The following is a 9,693-nucleotide window of genomic DNA, read 5'->3' as shown; positions in this document are numbered from 1 at the left end:
CTCCATTACTTGTACTGTAAGTTGTCACATATAACTTGTTAAAAACTAAAATGTCTTTTTTTTTATTTATTTTTTTACATTTAATGGGTCGACGTTTGGCCGCTATCTCACCTGATGGTAAGTGATGATGCGGCCTACGGTGGAGCACGTCTGCCCATAAGCAACCTATTCACTCGGGCCTTGAAGACACCCAGGTTATACCCATCAGGAAACACAGACTAGCAGTTCGCACAAGGAAGCTTGAAGCTTCGTGCGAGTGGGTATGTCGTCAAGTGTCACTTATGTTAGCTTAAAGGTTCCTTAAAATTTAGGAGTGGAATAGAGTATTGGACCTCCGATGGATCACCATCACTCCAGCTTTCTATGAGCCCGCCACGGTCATCCGAGTCGAGCCGGCCCATGCGTGCTGAATTGTAACTCTCTACTACGCTCTCTTTCTACTCTTTGTACCTATTTTGGAGCCTTATATCAAATATAAAGGAATAAACAACATGTGTGCTCAAAATCGGTCTTTCCTTAAGATTACTAGGGTCACATGGCGTGACCTTATGATAATATTATTATATCATTTTTGCTACATGTTAAACCCGCGTATTCGATCGTTAATATATCGATATTGTAGTTACAAATATGTTCCTACATATATATTTGAATAGATAAATAGTGTATCAGAGAAATTGTAAAAAACTTGGCGTTTTGAATCAAGAGTAACGATGTAGCCGTTCTTGCTCGAGTTCGATTCCCGCACGGAGCAAATCTTTGTGTGATCCACTAATTTTTGGTTCGACAGTCTGGGTGTCATGTGTATGTGACTTGTATGTTTGTCCAATCTACAGGACAATTGAGAAAATGCCTTTGTGGTGCAACGTTTTTTTTGAAAAAATGAATATATTCGTAGTGATACTTGATTTGAATGTGATCGAATTTGAAATGTTAAGCATGTTAGTTTGTCTGCACGGTTTGGCGTGGTGACTGTCAAGCAAAGTGTAGCGAGTTCGATTCCCGCACGGAGCAAATCTTTGTGTGATCCACAAATTTTTGGTTCGGGTCTGGGTGTCATGTGTATGTGAACTTGTATGTTTGTCCAATCTACGACACAGGAGAAAATCCTAATGTGGGAGCAACGTTTAAAAAAAAGAAAAAGAGTATCGCCGTAGTGATACTTGATATAATGTGATCGAATTTGAAATGTTAGGCGATCCGTTAATGTTTTTACAAATTAAATGTGTTATATGGGCCTCGAATAGCTCAATGAGGTACCGCGAACATAAAAATGATAGGATTATTAAACATCTTACTAATAATCGTTTCAACAAAATGACCAACATTTAATATAGTATTAAATACATTGGCAAGTCATTAAAGAGATTAAGTCAGTATAAATAGCAGTTTACATAAGAATATGTACTACAGTGCATAATCACCAGTTGTGTTGTGACAAGTGATCATATAATATTATTGTAAATATGAAGTTCTATCTCTTTGCTTTGGCAGTGCTTCTCGCCGTCATTTCTACCGTTCTAGCCGATCCCGGGGGCATAAAGATCCCTGATTGTCCAGATGGATATTATAACAGGGGTGGTTTCTGCGTTCCAGATTACGACTACTAGTAAGTTAAATACTTATACAGCGTGTAACAAAATACCTATATACATCAAGAAGTACTGAAGAATACAGGTTGAATAGAATCTATACACAAACTTTCAGCTCGAAATACGTTTAAAAAAATTGGTACCAAATTCTTGGTGTCGTATGGTTCTTGATTTTTAATCATACAAACATATCTCAACACTTCCGGGGTCACTCGCTATTTACGAAACAATTCTTCTGTAAATCTGATCGCCTAGTACCTGTATCTACCTAATTTTGATGTTCGGTTTCTGGAATTTTATGTATTGGCAAAATGAAAACATGAGTTTAAAAAACCCTTCCCGTATCGTTACTATGATGTCTAGAAACCATGCACTTGATATGTATACCCCCTTTTTGTTACACCGTGTATATTTTTTTTATAATGTCACGCCTTTACTCCCCAGCCTACGCCTTTAAGGGGTAGGCAGAGGTGCACATTATGGCACGTAATGCCAATGTACACCCACATTTCACAATTTTATGTTGTAAGTCCCATGTAATAGGTGGTGAGCCTATTGCCATATACTGGGCACATTTCCAGACTCCGTGCTACCACTGAGAAATTTTCGAAAAACCGAAAAAGCCCAGTTTTTCTTGCCTGGCAGTCGCACTTGTAACCACTCGGCCAACGAGGCAGTCAGTAAATTAAATATGTATTTTAAATATTATTATCAAACTTGTTGGTGGTCAGTTGTAGGTACCTAAATATAACGTTATTGAGAAGCTCGAAGAAACAAAATAACAAACATTTTTAATATAAGTAACTGAAATCTAACTCACAAGACGTTGCGCAGCTCAGTTGCCTAAATACAATGCCTACCATGCTTCTAATTAAAAAAAAAAAGATGCATTAACTAAATTTTACCATAAACCAAGTATTGTCTTATAAAAAAGTACGTTCATACTATTTTATGCTATGTGCTTTGTACATTAGGGTTCAAATTGCAAAGGCAAAATTACTGCATTTCATTTTATCCCATCTTTGATTATGTTTTTGTTTTTCACAGGCCTGATGTTCCTACACCGCAGCAGCGTCCTTTGTGATTATCCGTAGTTTTATGATGAAGTGATCAAATCCTTAGAAAAATGTAATCATAAAAATAAATGTACACAAATTATAATTGGATTTTATTTCCTTCTTTTTTATAGTTTTTTATACAACAAAACCTGAAATATTTCAATTATTTTATTATATCACAGCTCTAACTAGTTATTAAATATTTTAGTCGTCATTACTTTATTATAACATATTTCCTCAATTACATATAAACAATTTTACAAAAATATATTTAGATACAATCCTTTCTGAACTCCCTGCTTGCTGTCTGTTGAATTCCCCTATACGCATTTTTACATAATAAAATAACATACTTTTTATACCAATTCTGTATAAATCATTCTTAATATCATATTAAAAACGAGTAAATAAAAATACGCCAAGAATTAAAGGTAGCTATTTCCAAGGCATTTTAAATAAAGAAAGAGTCTTTATCGCCATAACTTACAACGTGCCGATCCCTTACCAAAAACTTTAGTAAAGTAATATCAATATATCATCTAGCAGGCCTCAATAGGTCCAATAATGGGCCGATATTACTCACAATAAGGCGAAAATTCGACTTGGTTCTACGAATAAATGTCAGAAATCCATGGCCTAAGTAAAATAAACAACGGGCCCGTAACAGAGTCTGGACCAAAAGTAGTAAACGTGGAATGGAAACAATAACAATAAATAATGATAGAAACAGGAATGTTCCCGAATCGAACTGCCACAGTTTAAAGAAACTGGATACATTTCCATATTCAACTAAAGTAACTAGAAAACTCTTTTGCATTGGAGGGAAATTGTTAGTTGTTTGGGTTCTGAAGTAAAAACAAAGTTACTGTTTCTAGTACCTGCTCTTTCTATTTATATTAAACTAACATACCTTTTCCAAACAAAGAGATAGGCAAAATTTAAATCAATCCATGCTTTCAATAATGGCATGGTCCTATAGTCTAACACTCTGTATAACTTCACCCAAGGCGAGAGATGTAATTTGATGATAATTCCCCGTCAAAATAATGTTTAGGTGTGTCTTATGCGTAACTTATGTCACATGAGTCATGATTCTGGATCAAGGAATGGCTGTTATAAGCTTAGTATCCCACACCTAGGAATATATTGGCATATTTACGGTTTTCATAGTTTATCTGACTTGTTTAGTTTTTAGTTTACTGACCAATGAACCGTTGTTTTACGTGTGTGAGGGGGGAAACTACAATAATGGTATAATGACACTTACAACCTCTCTTGATGAATATTGAAATAAATAGATTAATATGCACTTTTAAACACGTAAACCATATAAAGTCAATTTCGCATTTTTGCAGATGTGCACATAATATTACTAGGTGAGCGTTATCTAAGCAGCAATAGCAACGTACTAACAAAAACAAACCTTACATAATACAACATAAGATAAATTATAGCCAACCAAAAATCAACGTCCGAATATGTAATAACAAAATATCAGAAACCAATTTAAGTGATGCCAAAGGTTGATCTTCTATTCCAATAACGTCTAGACCAATCTACGTCTGTAAATAATTCTGTATTCATAATATTGGGTCACATTTTCGATTAGCTGTATAATTTTCTAACAGACCCGTCAATTTCGTCGTTGATTGGGTGCGGTTATTTGGGTGTGATGCGTTTTCAATAACCTCTACTAAGCCTAGACCATCTCCTTATGGTATTAGATGCAGTATAAAATGTAAAGCAAGATCTATTTACTTAATTGTGTATCATCATCATCATCAGCCTATAAGTGGCCACTGCTGATCAATGGCCTCTTGTAGGAAGAGTTAGACTTTTGTTGATTAAAAACCGCTCTATTCCTAATCCTGCTCCGAGCTAGAGCCTCGATAACAGGCAAGGTAGTTCATAGCCCCCGCACACACCTAAACCTTTGAGACAAAAATGTTTTAATAACCGTTTATCCTACAAATGTCATTGCATTGTGCTCAGTATTTGGTAACACAAATGGTGAAAAGTGGGTATACATTGTACAGTGGCATTATTACCGTAATGTGCATATCTACTTACCCCTTCGGGGATAAAAGGCGTGACGTTACTGACTTACAGTAACTGATGTCATTGAATTATCCAAAGTCAGGGTCAAATCTTAATGCCATTACAGATATATCTAAATTAGACAGATAGCCTTAGTATTCTGTCTCATTTTATCCTTACGATCTTTATGTTCCTAACGAGAAACCTATTACTTGGACTTAATTATATTGTATTTAGGCACACAAACTTGATACGATAGTAACTAAGTTACGTTAAGTAAGTTGTTCATTTATCATTGGGCTGTGTATCTTGGAGTGTTTTTGTTATATTAACGTGCTGTATCTAAGTTGTAAAGAGATAAAAATATACTTCGAAATTAAAGTTTTTGTAGAACGGGAGTAAAGATAAATATTACTATCTCAATATGCACAGTTGGTGTGGTGGCGCAACGAGTAGCGGGTTTGATTTCCGCACGGAGCAACTCTTTGTGTAATCCACAAATTGATGTTACGGGTCTGGGTGTCATGTGTATGTTTGTAAACGCACCCACGACACTGAAGAAAATCACTAAGATTTCAAAGGGCAACGATTTCAAAAAAAAATGTAGTTATCGATAGAGTATTATAATGGGAACTTAGATGTGCTATAAGTATATGTAAACTTGTCTTTCTAAAAAAACTTTTAAGCATACATTCCTATTTATAATAGCTTGCAATAGCATTGATAGTTAACAACTAATAACCAACGTACAAACCACTCAGAAAACAAAGAACCAAATTCACTGCAACATAATCAGTCTTTTAAACGTTCCATATGACAAGGCTCAGTGGAAGTACACACAAAAATCGCCCGCTGACAGAATTTCAAAAACAAAGTTAGTCAGCCGCCGTACTGAGTACAATTTCAGCTAGTTGTCAGTAGTTCAGTGAAGTTACGCATGTCAAAAGTTGCTAAGTTAGTTGCTGGCTCATCCTGTGTGGCTACTGACTGCTAACAGTTAGCCTTTACTGCTTCGAGATAGAATTACTAGCAAGAGAACTGGGTTTTAATGTTCTAATTTTTTGTTCGTAAACTGCTTATTAGATCCTTCTTGCTTACATTATTGAAGTGGTTATAATTAACTTACAACATAATTGTTTATGATATAGACTTAAGTTTAAAATAACTTAATTTCAATTTATTATTTTTTTTCGGCTTACTCACGTAATTATTTGACGGGGAACTCGACTAGTTGAACTTCATAATTAGATAACAACTTTTTCAACATGTAAATATTTTTTTATACTTTTTAATTTTAATGTCTAATCGATTCAAACGATAAAACTTGTATGTCTTCAGACTTTCGAAATATGAAAGCACAGGTATTTCTAGAACTAGTCAAAACGCTCATGACGTACAAAATACATAAATTCAGCGTGTCGAGATCTACTGACAAGGAAAATGGGGGACAAACTCTTCTCCCTTTACGCTAAATTCATATAAAAAACGTGACAGGCATACGGACGGTGATGGCTAACCAAAGAACTGTAATTACTGGAAGCGACAACAATTACCGGTTAGGTGGGATTCGGATTCAGCGTTCAGCGTTACCATCCTCTCAGTAATAGCCGACATTAATAACTTATCTCAATACAATATCTGTGATTAAGAAAATATTTTTGACATTTATTGTAGGTATAGAGTTGTTTAGCTTTCGTGTCATACTACTGCGACCGAGACCATGCATGATATTTTCGATTGCTACTTCTCATATCACATACATTTTTTTATCTTGTAGCCGCGTGCTAGGGACACGGTAATTAATATTGAACTAGACACTTAAAGGGTTGGCATTTGATCAGATGTAGACAGATATAATATTAATTTTACTATTCTCTCGAACTATGCAAAAGAAATTCTCAAATGACTAATAAGCACGAGTATTTTCGGTTTGAATTAGATGATAAATATTAGTTCAGATAGTATTTTGCCACTGTCGACTTTGAAAGAGTTATTCAAAAAACCGGACCAAAAAAATTAAATTTCACTTTAACTAAAATCATGCCACTTCTATTCATTAAAGTCTGACATCAACGTTTTTCACTTTTCCGTTTGCAGCTTGATGAATGACAAAGGTCAATGACTGATATTGAGGTACCTCAGAAATTGTAATTTAGGGACCCAAAGATAAGTAAGCGGTGGTTTAAAGTTGACGTGACAGTGTTTTGTAATAGACTTAGATAGGTACTGGGTACCATTTACCTTACGTAGGAATATTCTTTTTTATAATGCTCAAATGAAATGATTTCATGGGTCCAGTCTTTAAAAATACAGACATACAAATTGTTACAGTTTTAATTGCAACGTAAAAAACTTCAATAACAGACGAGCATGCATAAAAACTGATGACTGTTGATGAACCGAAAGAGTTATGTACGATTCGTAGCGATTGACGTTACATAATCTCTGCCTACCCTTATGGGAGACAGACGTGATGTTACGTATGTATCTTTCTACAAAAAAAGTATTTTATAAATATGAATAAGTTTTTAAGAATGGGAGAGCTATGCTCGACGATGCCGACTCAACCGGAGTGATACGTGGTATCACCTTACAGAAAACCTACGTGAAACAACGCTTGCGCTGTGTTTCGTTGTGTGAGCGACGTTACCGGAGGACCTAATATTCCCAATCCCAGATTCCCCAACAACCATTAAATTCCTAAACCCAAAAGGCTGGCAACGTACCTGTAACGCCTCCTGTGTTTCAGGTGTCCATGGGCGGCAGCGACATTCCTTACCATCAGGCGATTCGTCTGCTCGTTTACCAGCTTATACAATAAAAAAAGAACATGAAAATACTTCTTTAGGTGATGAACTTTCTTTAATAGCTTAAAATCAACACTAAAACATGGGTAAAGAACCAACCGATTACGAAACGCATTTTTAATATCCTTTTTTTTTTAAAACCACTCCTCCACACCATTTCCAAAGAAATAATATGGAAACTTAAATTTTAATTACGCGATACTTTGAAACGTCCTAAGTAAACATTTCGTTCAATTAGTACATTTCGCCCGAAAATCCCTTTTCGGATGTTGCATTAAATTTCATTTACTTTGGCTAGGGTAAGCTGTAAAGAACTTATGAATTTACCGCCCGAAAAATGTTGTATTTTGGTGACTTCACTGGCTAAACCAGAGTGAAATATTCTTTCCTGGTTTTATTGTGGCTGGTTTTAGAACCGCGTGATTAAAATGCAAACATAATTACTCGTATTTTTTTTTTTTTTGTTTTGCTAGATTTACGTAGAGAAGTGGAAATTACGATTTAGGATAGTTTAGTAATGATTATGTTTCTGATTTTTGTTGTAAGATATAAATTGGTTACCAAAATCGTATAAATTGCAACGTCACGCCTTTTATCCCCGAAGGGGTAGGTAGAGGTGCAATTATAAGCCTATTGCCATATGCATAATTCCAGACTCCGTGCTACTACTGAAAAATTTTCCAAAACCCAAAAAAAGGCCAATAATAGTTAGCTCGACCTGGAAATCGAACCGGAGAACCCTTGTCCGATACAGAGATAAAAGCATCGTGCGTGTGTGTGTGTGTGTGTATGTACAAAAACATATGAAGCTATCATGTATTGGATTTTTTTAAAGTTAAATAACACTTTATCCGACCTGAGAACAGATGCAACAATCGTTTAACGTACCTATAAAATAATCACGTTCTAAACCAAGTAATTCGATTAAGCTGTAAAATTAAGCGTAAAGTAACTGGTATGAAAAGTGCATCACCCCATCTATATTAGGTACCATAAAATGGCACCTAAATTCGGTTTATAACTGAATTTATGGTCCTTTAGGTGTTCAGACCATTAACAAGAAGTGTGAGGTTAGATATGTTCTATTAAATGAAAATGTTTCACTAGTTAGAAATGTGAAAACATTTTAATACGGAGAAAATGTATTTTTTTCTGACCTCAAGAAACTTAAAATACATAAAGGAATAAAACAAGGGTGTCATTTGTATGTGAACTTGTATGTTTGTATGTAGACGCGTAACGTAACGTATGTATACGCGTAACGTATGTTTGTAAACGCACCCACGACACATGAGCAAAACCCTAGTGTGAAGCAACGATTTAAAAAATTAAAACCTTAAAATAAGTAAGACAAACTGCCGTATTCAGACTTCAGAGTCATTTAATGGTGACTTAAGCCAGTCCGTAGCAATTGTTTTCGGAATAAATTCGTTACTAAGGAATAATTTAAGTAATCATTACATGTTTCTGAGTGAAAAGTATATAATATGTGTATGGATCGGCTTGGTAGTCAACAAATGATTATCAGAAGCAATCTATGTGATTTTCATTAAATACCTGGTCGAATCGAGCCTTATTTTCCTACCTATACAGATTTACAGAAGAAATGTTTCGTAATTAGCGAGTGACCCCTGTAGTGTTGTGACACGTTTGTATGATTTAAAATCAAGAACCATGCGACACCAAGTATTTGGTACCAATTTTTTTAAACGTATTTTAAGCTGAAACTTTGTGTAGAGATTCTATTCAACCTGTATTCTTCAGTGCTTCTTGATGTATATGGGTATTTTGTTACACGTTGTATATACCTAAAATAACTAGACTATAATACATATCATGCATCATCTTTCAGAATTTTATCTAACACTAAGATATTACGTTGTTTACTACACGCTATTTCGAAACCATTGCTCCTTTCATTTTGTGCTAGGAATAAATGACGGTACACCGACTCTCTCATGCATCACACACGTCACATGTTATTGAGAGCGCGTGGCTTCCTTCTCATTGTTTTCCTTCAGCCAAGTAATATATTATGCACATAATATTTTATCAAGGTACATTGGTGCACAATCGACCGTGCACAAAACACGGTTCACCGGGTTTTAATTCCATAACCGAAGGGGTATTGGGAAACTGGTGTTGTTACCAGTTTAACAAAACTTAATATTAATATTTATTAAAAAAAACAAAAGTTCT

The 9,693-nt window shown here is 35.1% G+C and overlaps 1 long non-coding RNA gene across 1 annotated transcript; it reads left to right on the top strand.

The window, feature by feature from the left end:
- The first annotated feature begins 1,201 nt into the window (after positions 1–1,201).
- Positions 1,202–2,753, top strand: LOC118264764 (uncharacterized). The gene is made up of 2 exons (XR_004782702.2): positions 1,202–1,609; positions 2,640–2,753. It is a non-coding gene; the product is annotated as an uncharacterized LOC118264764 (long non-coding RNA).
- The last annotated feature ends 6,940 nt before the right edge of the window (positions 2,754–9,693 follow it).

This window comes from Spodoptera frugiperda, chromosome 26, assembly GCF_023101765.2.
Source record: "Spodoptera frugiperda isolate SF20-4 chromosome 26, AGI-APGP_CSIRO_Sfru_2.0, whole genome shotgun sequence".
Lineage (NCBI taxonomy): Eukaryota > Metazoa > Arthropoda > Insecta > Lepidoptera > Noctuidae > Spodoptera > Spodoptera frugiperda.
This window is presented reverse-complemented; position numbering and strand designations above follow the sequence as displayed.